Source organism: Dromaius novaehollandiae, chromosome 5 (genome assembly GCF_036370855.1).
Source record: "Dromaius novaehollandiae isolate bDroNov1 chromosome 5, bDroNov1.hap1, whole genome shotgun sequence".
NCBI classification, from domain to species: Eukaryota; Metazoa; Chordata; class Aves; order Casuariiformes; family Dromaiidae; genus Dromaius; species Dromaius novaehollandiae.
The window spans coordinates 57,030,237-57,047,761 of record NC_088102.1 but is presented as its reverse complement, the minus strand read 5'-3'; the positions used below and the strand labels follow the sequence as shown (position 1 = coordinate 57,047,761).

Here is a 17,525-nt window from a genome sequence, read left to right as displayed (position 1 = left end):
TCTCTGAGTTCTTTTAAAGCTAGAAAGTCCATAAATGTTGTTCCTACATAAAGATACTTTCATAGTAGAAATTATAAGGAGCACACTTATCTTTCTAGTTCTGCCAAACAATTCTTTTTTTTAGTTTCTCAGTTCCTCTGTGCTGGCTAGGACTTTTCATGTATCATTGGCAGTGCTGTGGCAAGTGTGATAATAAATTCCCTTCGCGTCCCAGGATGTGGATGTCTGGATGGACTGGTGTGCTTATGTTCTGTTTTCAAGGGTTACCTCACCTGCAGTTTTCTGTAGTTGCTTTTGATGAATCCAAGATGCCACGACCATCAGACAGGATTGTTGTGCGCTAACGTTCAAGTCCTGCCTATTTCCATGGAGCTGAAAGACAGCAGCAAACCTTATCTCCTGAACTAAACACCACCACCCTTTCTTCCAGGGCTGCGCATTAAATAGTGTATTGATTACAAGATTACACTTTTTGGTACAAAATGCTGTATGGTCATAGGCCTTTAGATTTGAATTGCCTTTTTATCTCTGCGGAAAATTGTATATAATCGGAGAGTAACTGTTCGGGGTGAGTTCAGTGCAATGTCGGGGCATGGGCTGGGACCAAGAGGCGCAGTTTTTTGGCAGCCTCCTACACCTCAGTGCGTGAACATCAGCAGCAACAGAAAAGGAGTCCAGGCTTTGCCTGTGTCATCACTGATCCACAGTGTGGTGTTTCCTCCTTCCTTCCCCTTTCCTGTTACTAAGGATAATGTGAAAGACCTCCAAGGATTTCTTCATTCAAAATACTACAATGGCAGCTGTAAAGCATTTCTGCTCTCTGAAGTAGGGAAAGTGGGATTGCCCTTCGAGTGGCTGCCTCCACTTTAATACAAACAGTGAAGTGCTGGGTTAAAGTTACCCCTAAAATAGTGTACTTCATGAATGACTGGGGGAAGTATCATTGCAGTGAGACCATCATCACTGATGGTGCATATCCCATGATTGTATAAAATCAGTTTCCCATGCTATGTGAGAATGCCAGGGATGTGGAGTGTCCTGCGTGTGGATCAGCCCTGGTACAAGTAGTGTATGAATATGCATAATGCACAATAGACCATGGCCAGCTTCGTCTTACAGTTGCAATCGAATCAGTTTGGTTGCTCAGTTTATGGATGAGTTAAGTATGGCTTCTTCCTGGATGGCATAATGTTTTACACTGCAATGAATTAACTTAAAATACCATTGCTTCTTTCCTCTAAAGTGCCAGCCTCACTTTCTTTAAAATGTTCAGAGATTCTTCTGACTGCAGCAGTTTATCTATTTTAATTAGAAAAACTGAATTGAAAATTAATTTAATTCCATATTGTGAGAGTATATTCAGTCATTCAGAGCAAGTAATAACAAAGTAATTTCTCACCCTAGTTTTCAGTTTTTAACCAGTTGCTTCTCACTCTCGTTTCCAAATTTGCATTAAAATTTTGAAAGGCTAGCCTAATATTAAGAACTGGACAGTAGTGTAAATGTTAGAAATAGTGATTAGAGACTTGGAATCTGTATACAGGACTGTGTCGTTAGTGAGAAGTGGAGAACGGCAGCTCTGACTACTTAGAATTTCCTGGGCATTGGCTGCATCCATAGTATCCTCTTGATAGTTGTACTTTACTCAGGTAAAGAATAATTGTCATACAGAGGTCATGTACCTCTAATTCAGTAGCTGTAATGCAATGCAGGATAATCCTTATTTGCTAGAAGAAATGTATGTTTGGAGATCATGTCCATTTTGTTCACAACTCAAAATTGTAGTATTAAAATAGGAAAGATAAATTACTTTGATTAGATGGTGATGACTGTTGTTCACCTTTTGAATGTCACGGTGATGGTCCAGCATAACTGGTTGCTCTATCCCTTTTAGTGAAACATGGGATCAAAGCAACGTGTGTAATCAGTCTGCCTAATTGATTTCCAGTGCTACAGAATCATCACCAGGATTTTTAAAAAAATGGTGTCTGGTTTTGGATGCAACTTCAGAGTTTTATATGAATTATGGTATCAGTGCATCTTTAAAAAAGGCAAGAATTTAACTGGCTGTTGATATCCTGGAATACAAACCTCTTTTCATTAATGCATTTTATTAGTGGGAGGTATTCAAAGAATGTCTCAATACAGTCAGTCTCAGTGTTACTGGGTTGCCACAGCTTGAAACATGGAGAATGTAAAATTGAGTCTGAACCAACTCTTTGGACAAAGTCACAGAGAGAACTGTGCATACATTTAAAATCCTGATGCTGACCTTACCCAGGAATTTCACCTGTTCAGTTCATGCTGTCCCTTCCCTACATAGCCTGAACTCCTTCCTTGTGAAGAGCTTTCTTTAATGCATACACAGTGACTTTATAAAACAAAAAAGCAGCAAATGCATATCCTAGTGATGCTCAAAATACAAAATGCATTTTGTAATATCCAAGATGTATTACACTGTATCTTTACAGGAAGCATGTGCCGACTTACAAGTCAGCTATTGGATAGAGTTTATTAATTTTTAAATATTTCAGATTAACAGTTCCAATCAGACTAAATGAGAAGTATGTAATCTACAAGACCGTAACAGGAGTCAGCTGTGATGTTATGAAAGTAGGGAAACCTGAACTTGCTCGACAGATATTGTACTAAAGTCCTGATTGTATTAGACACACCTATTACCAAAAAAAAAAAAAAAATCAGGCTGTTTCAAAGAAAAAATTTACTTGAGAATTTATAATTACTGTGTTTTTGCATGTATAATCCATATCACCAGGTGACTTGCACAAAATTCAAGGCAGAGGAAAGGAAGATACTAGAAAATTTGAACCTAGCAACTATTGGGAATTTATGACTCTTCGGTAAACTTTTGTATAACCTGCATTAATGCTGATTAGAGGCTGTTGTTGGGAGGTTCTTTGTCACTTAAAATAATCTGTAGGTTATATGTATGAAAATATAATTATTTGGAGTATTGCAGTAAGCATCCTACAGCGATAAGCCTTAAGTGGTTGTGTGGTTTTGCCATACATAGCTGTTGGTTTGCATTCTCAAATGTAGGTTTTTGTAGCCGTGCTCATTCCTGCCTTTTACTTTGCCAGTATTGCTGTTTGTTGTGCTCCGTTGCCCAGTGTAACGTCAAACATATTACTGCTACCTCATCAATGCCAGTGGGTGATTAGTGTCTTTCAGGGTCAGGTCTTCTGTAGACTTTTCAAGAACGATGGTACTAAACTGTGTCAGGTCTCAGAGCAGCAGGTAAAATAAATAGGTTGAACCATAAGAGAGAGAGCTAGCTGCATCCTTCTGATTACACTGAATGAACACCCAGATTTCAAAACTTTTATTTTTTTAATGTGACATATTAAAACATCTTCTGCTTCAGGGTGATTAAGAGCATTTTACTTTGCCGAGGCTCCACAAAGGTATTATTACCCAGTTCTATAACTGCTCCGGAAGGCAGGAAACTCAGAGAGAGAGAAACTAATAATTAAAATCTTAAAGGAGTGATCTTTTTTTTCCCTCTAACTAGAAAACTCAATCATTTGCATGCCCATATTTAAAGTAAGGATGATCCAGATTAGATTACCTTCCCTCCTCCCCCTTTTTGGTATGTCGGGAGAGGTAAATTTCAAATTACTTACAATTTTGAATTGGTGAGATTCTTCCAAATGTTTCACTGCATTTTTCCTGCTGTTGCCTTAGATTTAATATAATTAATTCTCTCCATTTCATTAGGTCACTCAGGTTGATGTACATCCTGAATGAAATCTTCTAATCTTATGTGTAATTAGTAATTATAACATACTTAACCCAATAGGATGTGATATTTAAGTTTCCAGATACTGTTTTAAATCCATGTTTTATGCATTTCAAGTATTGTGTGTTAAATTTGTAATGATTCATAAAGGTTAAATTTATAATGATAGCTTAATTATTTATTTTGGGTTTTATTGAATACTTTGCATTATGGCATTATATAATATTTCAGTATGCTCTTAGACTGTTTTTTTGCCATCTGGACTGTATTATTTTAAACTTATTTTGAGTATACATCTAAGCCAAGCGCAGCACTATTGAATCTGTTCTGTTTTCAAGAGGTGTATGAACTTCTGGATGCTGGGTTGGGTTTGGTTTGGTTTTTGTGAAGGTTCCCCCTCACCTCCGTCACTTTGGTCGCTTTCACTCGTCACAGAGTAGGAAATAATCATGATATGAAGACTAGGCTATATCACTTATTCTTTCCCTTTCCCTTCCCACATTAACAGCAGTCTCTCTGCAGTTGCTGAATGTTTTGTCCTGTCAACTCTATTGCAGACCACGTTAGTAGGAAGTAGAATATTGAATATTTGGGATGAGATTTGCAAAGCTTGCCGAGAGGGTTGGGGTGTCCAATTAGAAATTAATGACCTAGAGACAGCTTTGAAAATCCCACCTGTAGAGCTGAAGCTTTTAAATGAGTATGAAGTTAAGAGTGCCACCATAATGAACACACAAATTGTCTGGTATTTTCCAGTGACTGGAAGAAGTGTTAAATAGTAGCTCTCTATCTTTGAATGCCATATAATTAAGGAAGTTACCAGAGGTAGACTTGAGATCAGTAAACTGATCCTCTCTTCTTTGGATTAGACTAACAGGCACTTACTTAAGGTACCAAAGCATAATACAATCCCATGGTAATGACAAGTTTTGTCTAGAAACTCATGTTGTGTGTGTTTTGTTAATCAGGAACTTTGAAATATGCCTAGATCAAAAACAAGAGCAGGAAATGTAGATGCAGATTTTTTCCCCAAAGTAGTAAAGTGAAAAATGATTTTTAGCTATTTTTAAGAAGTAATACTACCTCAGCTATGAGAATAAAACTAAAGCAAGGCTTTTGTGTGCCAAAGATTTTTTTTTAATGATTCCAAGGATAAGGCAGGTGAATCCATTTAGCAAGTCTAATGACTGGAAAGTAGAATGTTTTTCAAATAGCAGAGATGAAACGATCTGTAGCCCATCAGCATACAGCTGGAATGATGTCATACATGGTTATGCTTTAATTCTTCCTGCATTGCTAAAGGGGGAATGAGATCTGTAATATCTTCAGATTGAATTGCTGAATGCAAATCCTCAAACTGGAAATGGAGAGCACTCACTTTCTCAACATGACTAACATTAATTTCTTTAGCAGAAAAAAAATTTAATACATCTCTTTAATGGTAAATTACCATTTATTGTAAATGTGCCACATAAAGGAAGTAATAAGTCATTACTATTGACCTATTACTGTTCTTTCTGTTTTACCTCTAATTAAATAAAAATGTGCACTTTGGCTTAATATGCTTTTTGTTTGAGTATTCTTTTGTTAATCCAGAGCCTTCAGCAACTGGTGCTGATACTCCAACACAGTGTAGTAATCAAAACTACCTCTTAGATTTTGCTTAAGCTAGGAGTGAAGTTTTCATCTTAGTTGTTCTCCTTTCATCAGATTTTCTCCTTTTTTTCTTTTTCTTTTTTTTCCTAAAACATGGTTGTTTTCTTCTGAAACTTCTGGTCCCCATATCATATTGTTAGGCAGTGTTTTCAGACACTTTGCTCCAGTAACACAAAGGAGGAAGTTCTTCTGTGGGCAGCCTCTGCCCTGCTGAGCTAACAGTGACTAAAACTTGTTAGTCCCTAAAAGAGAGTGAATTGTAAAATAGAGAAATAAGTACAGTAATATAAAGGAAAGCCTGAAATTTACAGAGCGTGAACAATGTTATGATCTGCCTTGATGGAGCAGCTGAATGGTTGAGGTGGTGGGGTAGTCCGTGTACAAGACTGTTAGGAAAGAGCCTCTATTATCTCTTCCCAGGACAGTTCATGCATTTTACAGAAAACAGCCACTAGAGTAGAAGCTATCCCCAAATAGGCTCAAGAATTGAGATCCTACTCCAGAACTCCTCTAGAGGCAAAGTACCCTATATACAAGACTGGTCATGCTTATTCCTTCACATGCTTTTCCCCTTAGGTCTGTACTCCTTTCTGCATAATAGTGCAAGCTTAACAGGAGGAATAACAGGAATCTCCTTCTACCTTGGTACATACCCTGGGTGAAAGGCTGTTTCCTTGGAGCTGGGAAACGTAGACTTGAACCTTGTCAGGTAAGGAAGGCATTGGGCCTGGCGTTTTACACCCTAAGCAAAGGTATGAGTGTTACGATAGTGTATGAAGGTGAAGAGTGCAAGCACCACCTCATTCTCCAGTCACATTAAAAAAAAAAACACACAAAAATAAAACAAAATCCCAATCAATTTTCATAAAGAATAGATACAAGAGCCTATCCTTAGAAGAAGGTCCAGTATTCTCTGTGCTGGCACTTGTCTACGTCTCTGAATAAAGGTGTTAGCTTTGGAGAGAGCAGGCATTTAAGTCATTTTCTCTGGACTTCAGTGCACTGGTTGTTTTGAATCCCACTCTGAAATACCGAGTCCCTCCATGCATTGTAGGCATCAGACATTGAAATCTGAATTCCCTCCTTGGGATCTGAAGCCTAGAAGTTAAATATTATTGTTTTCTTTATGGAGTTCTGTGTCTTTTATTGGACACATCTAGTCCCAAATGTGTGGGAAGAATGCAAAGACAACATGTTAGCTCACATCTCTTTAGTGATCCTGTTGCAGTCGTTATCACTAGGGGTACTCCAGAGTCATTCTTTGTTCAATTAAATGGTGGCAACAATGCTGTAACGAGCATGCAGATGAATCTTTGCTATATAGCTCTATTAACTCTAATTAAAATATGCTGATGTAAGAGTAACAGTGGGCTAAAATTATCATAGTATCATGGAAATCCAACTACTGAAGAGAAGAATGAACTTCAGCTAACAATAACAAGCACGATAATGTAAGTAAGTTTAAATTTAAAACTTTGACCCTAATCTTTGTTCTCATTACACACACACGCACGCGCGCACACACACACACACACACACACACACACACACACACACACACACACACACACACACACACACACACTGAATTTGGCTCATTACTAGCTCTCTAGCACCTTAGAATTCTTTAGGAAAATATTTAAAATTTTGGAAGTCAAAAAGTTGCTATTATTACTTGAAAAAGATATGCTGAAGATCGTTGCTAACTGAGGCCCTTAAATCCTCATAGACTGTTGCAGCCATTGATAGCTATAGCAATCCATGGCTGTGGCTGAAAGAGTAAGAGAAGTTTTGAACTACCTGTCATTATGAATTTCTCCTTCTTGAGAAGTCTTTTGAAGTGATGAATCTATATAAAACTTATTTTCTGGTAACGATAATTCCCTTTGTCACCTTCCCTAACATTCCCGTGGCCTTTCTCTTGCTTCCTCAATCTTCCTGCTCCCTTCCAACACCGCCTAGCTCGTCTCACTGCCTCCAGGTACTCACTCAGCTCCTTGCTTTGCCTCTTCGACACACCTCTGATCTTGATCCTCTTTCCCCTGTTCAGCCTCTTCTTTCTATCAGTCCCCTGCTACCTTTCACTGTGTGCTTTTTCTTCTTTCCTTTGTTTGTGATTCCTTCACCTATCTGTTCTTTTTATGAGGAATACTTTGAGGGACATAGGTAATTGAGGCCAGATAGTAATGGAATAGTGCATTTTAGCTAATTGCATATTTCCAAGGAAAAAGTCATTCTTTCTGGCAGAAGTGACATTGCCTTGTAGTAAGGATCCTAAAAAATGGATTTTTATCCAGAACTCTTAAATGGTCAATCTATTCAACTTAAACTTCTAAACCTCTAGTGACTGTACTCTTAGAGTTTTCAGCAATGATACTTAATAGGATGGAAGAAGAAATAGGAAATATAATTTGTCTTTTAATGCTCTTTGTATAAGGGTTCTGATGTAGAAAATCAATACTTACTATTCAAAGGAAAGCTATTGAAACAAATAATATTACTGGTAGGCAAGCTCAGTTTGCTTTGATTACATTGCAGATAACATTTTCCTGCACTGATGCTTAGAAAACCTGAAAAAACAATTTTAAGTGCTTACGTTATAAAACAGACTAAATCATTTTGTGCTTGGAGACTGGTTGAAATAAACTTCAAGAACAGATGAGAACCTGTTCTTATTTGTGCAAAAGTTTTTTGGTTTTTTTTAATGTATATATTAATGAGCAGATGCTATATGTCAATTTAATGATTTTAGCTTCTGTCCTACAAACTATTTTGGCTGTTCATGGTAAAAACAATGTTTGCTCTTTGTTAAATTCTTCAGTAAGAAATATAGGATACTTGGATTTTTTTCAGGTATCTTTTAGCCCATATTTAATCACAGACATTTTCCTTGTTATAGCTGGAACACAGATTACTCAACAGTCTTTCTTTGTCTGTGCCAGCTCATATAATTCATATTTTTATTACCCTGATCAATTGAAACATTTTATTAAAGGTCAAAAGAAAAGAAAAATTGTAAAATTAGAAATGGAAATGGATTTGATTAATGATTGAAAGCATAAATATAGAAGCAAATGATCCAATTTATTACCTTTTTCTGTTTAGTAAGTTTCTTTGATTCTAGTTCTGCCTTTTACTTCAACTCCTTTGACGATACAACTATCTGTTCTTTTTTTATCCAGTCCTTTATAAACATGGGAGAAATCTGTGTTAACCTATGCACGTTTGAAATGTAACAAAGGCCTCATGAAACGTAGTATTGTTAAACTCAGTCAAATGTGTTAGGCATAAATTTTTTGTTTTCCAATTCAATACTACACTGAAACCAAGTGGAAAAAGTGTTCCTGAGGCTTAAATTCTGATGCTAATCATTTATTACTGTTAAAAGCCTATTTTACAAGCAAACTATGTATGGTGCTTAGAACTATAGTCACTACGATTGTGTCTATGCTGCAGGGTGAGTATATTCAGCAGTGCTCCGTGACGGTGATGTTGGCTGTGCATCCAGGCTGTGGATGTCAAGACTTCTCCTGACACTCTGTCAGATCTGACCTGAGCACATCTCATCTCCCATGGGTCCTGCTCTCCTCTGGAAGGAAACTGAGGTGTCTGAGCAAGAAGGGAGAGGAAGTACGGTAGGTCACCAAACCTGGTCATGGGATGACCAGGACTGTGGAGTTCTCTGAATGTCTGAGCAGATTTCAGCACATCTAATTCATAGGGTAGACACAGTTTAGATTATTCCAGTTTGGTGTTATGCAACTGCTGGGTTTAGTGGTAGTGAAATGGTGTGTAATGGATATAAGGTAGTGGGAAATGGAGCCATTTTAGCTTGGTAGTAGAAGTACTCTCCCTGTTAATGTCCAGGTTCAGCAAAATACCAGGCGCATTCTTAACTCTAGGGTAGTGAATAGTCCACTTGAAGTTCATGTCAGTTAAATATCAGTGCATGTCACTTGCTGAACTGTAGACTATTTTCTTTTACTGGTTTAGGCTGTAAGGGGGCCCTTGAGAGCCTTTGATGGAAAGCAGTCAGTAACCTAGGCATTAAGCAGGAGCCAGCTGCACCCTGTGCAGGATGTGCTGTCTGAAGTGCAATCAGGCCACAGCAGAAACCTGGCAGAGGGCAGGTGTAGAGGGCAGTTGGGCTTAGAGAGGGCAGCCGGGCTGACAGTTCAGCTGGAAGCTCCCCAGGAAGCTGACCTGATAAAGTTTTGTTCCAGATTGTGACCCAGCTGAGATTATTTGGAGGGGCAAGAGCCCAGACATTGTTGTGACAGCGGCTGTGAGAAATCTCTCTTCACAGATCTCCAAACGTCCAATAGACAAGTGGGTGAGTAATACTGTGCTCATTGTGCAAAGAAGGGAGTAGTACATAAAATATCATAAATACAGAGAAAATGCAGATAAGCGCTTCCTGGACTTTTAATTACACACAACAAATTGACAGGTATAGTGACATTAATGCTAGCTGAACACCAAAACAGACTGGAGTGTCTTATAAATAATCCAGGTGATCACTGTATTCAAAAGAGAAGCAAATCAAGGTATTTTTTTCAGAATAGTGGTACGGGATTTTTTTATTGTTGTTTTTTACAGTCATAGTAGCTTATTTTAACACTGTACACCCAGGGCCCTTATAGCTTGTGTAAGTATATACCTCTTATAGTACTTTATGTATTACTTAATGTTTACCTTACTCCCTACTACTCGTATCTTACCCTGCAATTAAGGGCTTTCTCATGATGCTTACAGCTGCGTTACCTAACACGGCTATGCCTCCAGCAGTGACTGTTGCTCCAGTGGTCCTCTTTGGCAGCAGTAATAGCTCCGATCATGCTATTAGGCCTCTGTGAGCTGTGGTCTTTCCCAGGTGGTTAGCTGGCAATGCTTGGGGTGCAGTAGGGAGCACAGAGAGCATCCAGTGGGAAAGGCAAACAGGCAGGAGTTGAGGGATGGTAGGGAGCAGAGACAGTGCTGACAAGCATTGTTCCAGGACAGCTGGGAGCCCCTGTGCTGATTTTGGGATGCTGCATGTGAGAAGCCTAGGACATCATCTTTAGAATACTTGGTGCCAACCAACACTTTGTATGTTGAAAGCTTAGCTTGCATTGAGGTCACTTCTGTAAGTGCTCTGTTTGCAGAACTGTATTCACACTTCTGTAAATCAAACCCCATGTCTGAAGTCAAGCACTGACAAAGAGAAAATGGAAAATATAGTGACCATCTGTGGGGGGGGGGGGGGGGAGTGATCTCACTGATTTGTGTAGCATCACATAGCATACATGGCAGGCGAAGAGGTGGTGCACACTTTCCAGGTCAGCTTATCAGCTGACATATCTGTCTTTTTGTATCATGCTGCCTCTTTGAAAACACAACTTTCATTTTTTTTCAACAGCTGAAGTGGAAGTTTCTTATTCTACAGGTCTGCTCCCTCCCCAGAACTGCTCCATCATGTGCAATGAATGAGGTGAGAGACTTGTACAAAACAGATTTTAATTGACTTGTTACATCATTACGCACAAGGGAATGTATTGAATTTTACAGTTAGTCTTACTCTGATATTTCTCAGTTTTGGAATTCTGAATTTTTGCAAATTCAGTGATATTTTTGTAACATATTTTTTTGTGTGTAATTGTATAGTACTCCAAATACGTTAATATGCCTTGGTTGAGAAGATTGATGAATTCCAAGTACACGAACAGGGAATTATCTGAGGGTATGTCAAGGGGTTATTTTAGAGACAAACACGGCAAGACAGTTATTTTGAGCAACAATCATAATTATTTTACATGGAACAACTCTTTGAGAGATGTCTGATTCACTGATAATTAAAATTATAAATGAGTCTTGTTTGGCCTGAGTGATTATGTTCATGCTCCAGTGACCATGGCCTCTAAGTACTAAGGCATATAATTAGACCCTTCTTTGACCTTTCAATATCACGTTGACCATATCTAGGCTATAACAGATCCATAGCCTAGATAGTTGTTCAGGGCCAGATGGTGTTTTCATGCAAAATTAACGCAAGAGGTTGCTTCAAAGCTCCTTGTTCCATGCACAGCACAAGAATAGATTATTGAAACAGGGGCTCTGGTATGATATGATGAACTGTGACTGAACTTACTGAGGATGGGCATTTTGTTTGTGTCATCCTCCTTCATGTCCATCATTCTCCATGTCCTTCTAGGTGTTTTAACTTGTAACTTTTTACCAAATCATTCCATTCAGAGACAAGATATAGGTTTTAATCTGAATGTAGAAATAATTCATATATTTTTGCCAATAACAATCTTTTATGTTTCTAGCTAAATAGAGTAACAATACTTTTAGACTGTCATGCCAAGGTACATAATTCACATAAAGCAACTTGTACACCAGAAGTAAGCATTACCTTCTCAAACTGCAGGAATAATAAGGGATTTTCATTCAAATGTAACTGTGCAGAATGGAAGGACAATTTTACACAACAAATTCAATTACTACTTCCTTTTCCTGCAATTTCCATTTGGGCTGTTTTGACTTTAAGCATTTTAAAGGTTAACAATTTTTGCAGGAAGAAGGGTCACTCTAAGAAAAATGACAAAACACAAGGATGGTAACAAGTCTGTCAGACACTGCTGAGAATTTCCTCAAGTTAGAAGATGACAACCAGTATAAGCATTGCCTTGAAATACCCTTATGTGCCTGAAATTTTAGAAAGTAGTTAACGCTCAGTGTATGAAAACAGAGTTCTTTCAAGGTACCCAAGAATACAAATAGACATTTTTGGAAATTATGTACTGTGACCATTGACCTATTGCAAACACTAAGTTATGATACAGAGACTAGGGGGAAGTGATTATCAGTTCTACATCCTGACTGCAGCTGTTACTTCACCTGTCTACGAAATCATCAAAAAGTAATGAAACAATCCATAATGTTCCATGCAGTCCCTAGATGTGTGTGTAGGATGGCACCAGACACATGTATTTTATATAGTCATTGCTTTGATGCTAACAAATTGACAAGATATTGGGCTAAATCTTAGCCTAGTTTAATTTCACTACTGCTTTACTAAGAATTAATTTTGCCTGTTTTTTTTCCAACATCAACTGTGAGAATTTCTGTGTTGCAGTGTTTCCTTTTAATGCACCTTGGTAGACTTTGGAAATGAGATCCAGCAGTAACTTTTTCTGGCACTGCCTCTATTTTTCCACATGTTCATTTAAATGATTTACATCTTCTTCTACCCAATTCCCAGCCAAAGTCTGCGTTCTGTAACTGCTGCTGCATGTAACAGGCCCAAGATGTATTTAGAAATCCAGATGGGGGGTTATTGAATTTACCTACTTTGTGTATGAGGCATACCAAAGTCGTGTAAAGTACTCTCTTGTTGGCAACAATAGGAATATAACAAAGGAATATAATAATCTTCAATTTTTGAATTTAAATTATCCTTTTGGTCAACATTTCTATGGTTCTGATGTTTCAGGCTCTTAGCTGCTTAAGAAATTGTTTTTAACCTTCTTGGAAAAACTAGGCAGACTCCCTAATCTGTTTAAACTAGGATGGTACATATGCTGTCCTTACAACGGCAAATTAAGGGTTTCTTCTTTTATTTGTTTCATGTATAACTCAGGAATAACCCCACTAACTTAATAAAGTTATAGTAGCTTTGTGTGATTGCAAAGTCAATGAAGATTTGGTCTTGTGTTAAACATTGCTCATTTTTTCAGATGTTATTTTCTTCCTAAGTATTTATTAGGAAGTCTGATTTGCTGGAAGTAGTATGCATGTTTGTGGCATGGAATTGTTTCACGATTCCTTCCCCCTGAAATTTATGTAAAACACATTGGGTTTTGCTAAAAAAAGGCCTGAATGAACTGGAATTCCTCATTTATGGGGCTGAAGGCACTGGAAAGTGTAGTTTGAGTCTGAACAATTTTTTAGTTCCTAGGGAAGATTTCTCCCTTCATTTGTTTAAGGGCATGTTTCATTCTAAGCCTACTGACAGGAGGTTATGCCATCTATTGCTGAAATAGGTCTAACACTTGTATTTAAACCGTGCTGGCAGCAAGAAAAGAGAGCCTGTATGAAAGCAGAGGAGAGACGACCTTTTTTGTAACTGCGCCTTATTTGGACTTTGCCTTTCTTATGAAAGAGATGATAGGGAAAGGATGGACAAATAGATGGATGAAAGAGTTCCTATCCTCCTTTTGGAAATCACCATATGTTACTTGTGTGTGAGGGTCCTGGGAGCTGTGGTGCACCGGCAGCAGTTTGAATTGCTGTTCCAGGGAGCTGGGTGTGCACAAGAGTAGTGCTGGAGCTGCTCTGGAAAAGGCTGAGCCCTCATGCAGATAGTGCCTGGGAGACAAGCGTAGTTAGGGTCTGGCCTCATTCCAGATGAGGATGGATTTTGTCCTTGTACATGTCTTGTTCCCTTTCTGTCACCTCTCATGGCTCCTATCAGCTCCCGTGGCTGCTGCTTTGAAAGGGCAATTCCAGTTCACTGTCCTGTTGTACAGGATAGAGTTGCAGTTTAACTTGTTAGTCCAAGAAGTTTTGAAGCCCTGCTTTGAGACATAGAAGCTCTGATACAGGAGAAACACGAGTAAGGTAACTTACGATGTTGTTTTCCAAGAGTTTTATATTTTACCGGAACAGAACCTGCTTTAATTGCCACATGATTTCTTTTATTCTGTTACGTTTTATCCAGTTGTACTGGTATCTTCACTAAATTTTTCAAAACATGAATATTCCCTTTGAATTATAAGAGGATTACGAAAAGACAGTGTTCAAGTATAGAGTGCACACCTTCTGTGCTTAGAACTTGCTCTGTTCATGGTTGCTTGTCCTCAAACAATCTCTCTTCCAAGAGAAGTGTATCAAAAGCATCTCCCCTCAATAGATTGTATTTTAACTGTTGACTATGAAATCCTGATTTAAAAATGAATAGATGTAATATTTTTTCTGGAGTTAAATTCTTCTATTTGATTTTGTTTTTTGCCTGAGTATTCTCATTTTATAAGGCATCTGTTTTGGCTTATGCAATAGTAGATAATGCAAACAAACAGAGGAAGGAGGTTCAGTCAGCATTATGCTTTTGTTCTACTCTGCAGTTCCAAATGATAGGTTGCAGTAAGTATTCAATTTTCTGATGAAGCTTAAAAGAACTTAGGCTCTCCAGTGCATCAGCACAGGACTCCTGTTTCACCATGATAAGCAAGTGTTTGCCTTTAGGGAAAAGGAAAATGATTGAATGTATGTTTTACATCACTTGAACCATGATCATTTTACTGAAACAGGCCAAGGCATTAACAAAGGTTTGGCCATGAGGGAATTAAGAGTCAGCCATGCATCTCATATCCTAGTCAGACGTTGCTTTAAAAAAAAGTAGTGCTGGAGTTGAATGCAGTGGGCATGTGTATGTCCATCCATGTGCCCAGGCTGCCTATATACAACATCTGTAAGTACAGCATTATCACTGAATGTTAATAGTGATCCTCAACTAGCAAAATATATTCTGAGGGAAAAAAATACCATGTTAGAGCTTACATAGTGATCAGAAATAATAAAGAGCAAGATGTGATTATACAAAGTTCAGTAACATTGTTCATATAGATTTGAATATAAACCAAAGGTATGTAAAATTCATATGTAAAACTGTGTTAGATCTTATATATTAATTGCATTATAACGCTCTGGTAATTATTTTAGCTTCTATCTAGACCTGTTGTAACTTTCAGACCTTAGAGCCACTATCCTTCAGGAGTTGCCTGGCCACAGTCTTCCTTTCTCTGTTTTGTATATTTGAAGTCTCCTCAGAGTTGTATCCAGACTTTTTATTGCTTATGAGTCTCTGAAGATTCCTTATGTCACTTTGTTGCCTGGAAAGATGGGAAGCGATTTGGGTGGTATTTCAAATTACAATCTAGATGTTGTAGTATGATCCTATATGCTACATCTGTACTGATGTTAGTCCATTCACATCCTTTCAAACAGTAGCTGCACTGATGTCGTCTTGTACCGCGTGATATGAGTGGCAAGCATGAGACCATTTGCTGATAGTTTGTAAGAAGTGATGTTCTGAAATACAAAATTATTTGTGGCAGTACTTCTGTAGTAGACCACACAAACGAATAGGGTATGGAAAAGGAAATCCTGGAATCTGCCCATTAAAAATTGAAAGCCACAATTCACAGTGCCTATTCCTTTGTTGTTGCATTTACTTTTGAACAAAGGTTCGATAAAAATAAATCCTCACTGAATATGTCAGCCTTGTTCCCAACTTTAGAATTCTGGAAATTGTTATCTAGCTGTTTAGAGAACAATACTGCAAAATCTTGGAGGTACCATCGTGGTTGTGCCTCTAAGAAACATCATATAGGCCACCGAAGCATGTGCCAACTTGACTTTCCTGGGCTGCTCTAGAATTAAGCTCTTAGCCAAGCCCTATTATTTCAAGCATCCTGGTGAAACACATGGGGACAGTTTGTTTTGAAAATTGAAATGGTTGCAATCTCCATGTTTGTATTACTTCTTTAATTGCATGGGCCAGATCCTTTGGCTGTTTACATCAGTCTGCACTGATACGGTGTATGTGTCTGTTTATCCCTTTCCAGTATATTTGGTTTAGCTCTAATGATCTTAGAGAACATTTCCTTCTGTGTGCCCAGAGATTCACACTGATGTACCTGATAGACTGTGCAGACTCCAGTCAGGCTTCCTGGTGGTAGATTTTGGTAATTTCGAAGTCCTCTTGTCCCTGCACTGCCCGGCTCTCCTAGTGGGGACATGGGAACTTTAGGCCTCCTGGAACATGCAGCGTTAACCTGTGAAATCAAGATTTTCACTGCAACATAAGCTGCCACCCAGGAAAGCTGTGTACAATGCATTTGCGAAATGTATGAAAAGAAGTCCAGGAATTCAGTTAATTAACCACATCAGTTTCTTAACGTGATCAATTTTAATTAAACTGAATTTTAATAGAGATCTGTGTAGTCTGTAGAGAGCAATTGCTAATTCTACAAAGCATGTGCTGCTTTTCACTTCAGATTTGCTCCCATTTAATTAATATGGATAGGGCATTAAGCCTTTTTGGACTCTGGTGGTTTTCATTTCATGACTATTAATGATTTTAATGAACTGGACTAATTCAGTAGTTTTCATCCTGGTGTTTCAGAGCTTTGTTCATCACAAATTTCAGGTTTATAATTGGTTTCCAGGTCTTAACAGTGGTCATTGATCAGCTTCAGCAGTTTCTTTTACAACCCTGTAGGAACATAAGAAAAGTTTTTAACCCTTTGCTAGCAGAAGGGCACATCAAAACTGCCTCAGCATCCAGAAAAAAGGAGATGGGATGTATGAGTTCACTGAACAGGCCAAACTGTCTGAATGCAAGTTGTGCAGAAAATGTTGCCATTTAAGGCATAAGACAAATGAAAGAAGCAAACAGGCCAGGTGAAACTTTGTCATTCTTAACAGTTATATCATACAGTTTATAATATAGAGGATGTGATTCTGAACTGTTCTTCACAGTAGTTCTTTATAGCAATACAGAACTATTATAAAGCATTGCTATTCTAAATATGTGTATTACCTATCTGCTTTATATGTTACAAAATGGTTGTGGAAGGTGTGGAGATTGCCTGTTCATAAAGCACCATGTATATTCAAAGCTTGGCACTCATAAATCAACAGGTCTTTTTTAACTCTTTCTATATCTTATGTATTTAGATTAGAAACCCTTCATAGGTGTGTTTTTCTCTGACTGTACAAAGACTAGCACAAAGCCTCTTCTCAGTAGAGGACTTTAGTGTACTATGTATTATTAATAATAACAGTAAACACACTCCTCCAGTAGGACTTAACTCCACTGTTAAGTAAAAATGCATATATATCATTTTTGCATTTTAAAATATTAAATACTTTCAGCGGGGTTTGAGCAAGAAAGCTTAATAGTTGTAAGGCACATCTTAATGATTCCTACATAAGGCATTAATGGCAGAAGTTCTCTTTCAACAAACAAGCAAGGCCCCTGTTTTGTTCATTGCTGTGGCTACCTGCACTGTCTTCGTGGTTCTTGAAAACTTCAAGACCACCAATTCAGAAGAAGCAAGTACTA

The 17,525-nt window shown here is 38.0% G+C and overlaps 1 protein-coding gene across 4 annotated transcripts in view; it reads left to right on the top strand.

The window, feature by feature from the left end:
- MPPED2 (metallophosphoesterase domain containing 2) overlaps positions 1-17,525 on the top strand; it is a 206,576-nt gene that overhangs the window by 12,292 nt on the left and 176,759 nt on the right. For all 4 annotated transcript variants that reach the window (XM_064512889.1, XM_064512887.1, XM_064512886.1 and 1 more), the window contains 4 exons: positions 5,993-6,125; positions 8,873-9,051; positions 9,640-9,749; positions 10,815-10,886. The gene's annotated coding sequence lies outside the window, so the exon portion shown is untranslated. The remainder of the gene's footprint in view (positions 1-5,992; positions 6,126-8,872; positions 9,052-9,639; positions 9,750-10,814; positions 10,887-17,525) is intronic.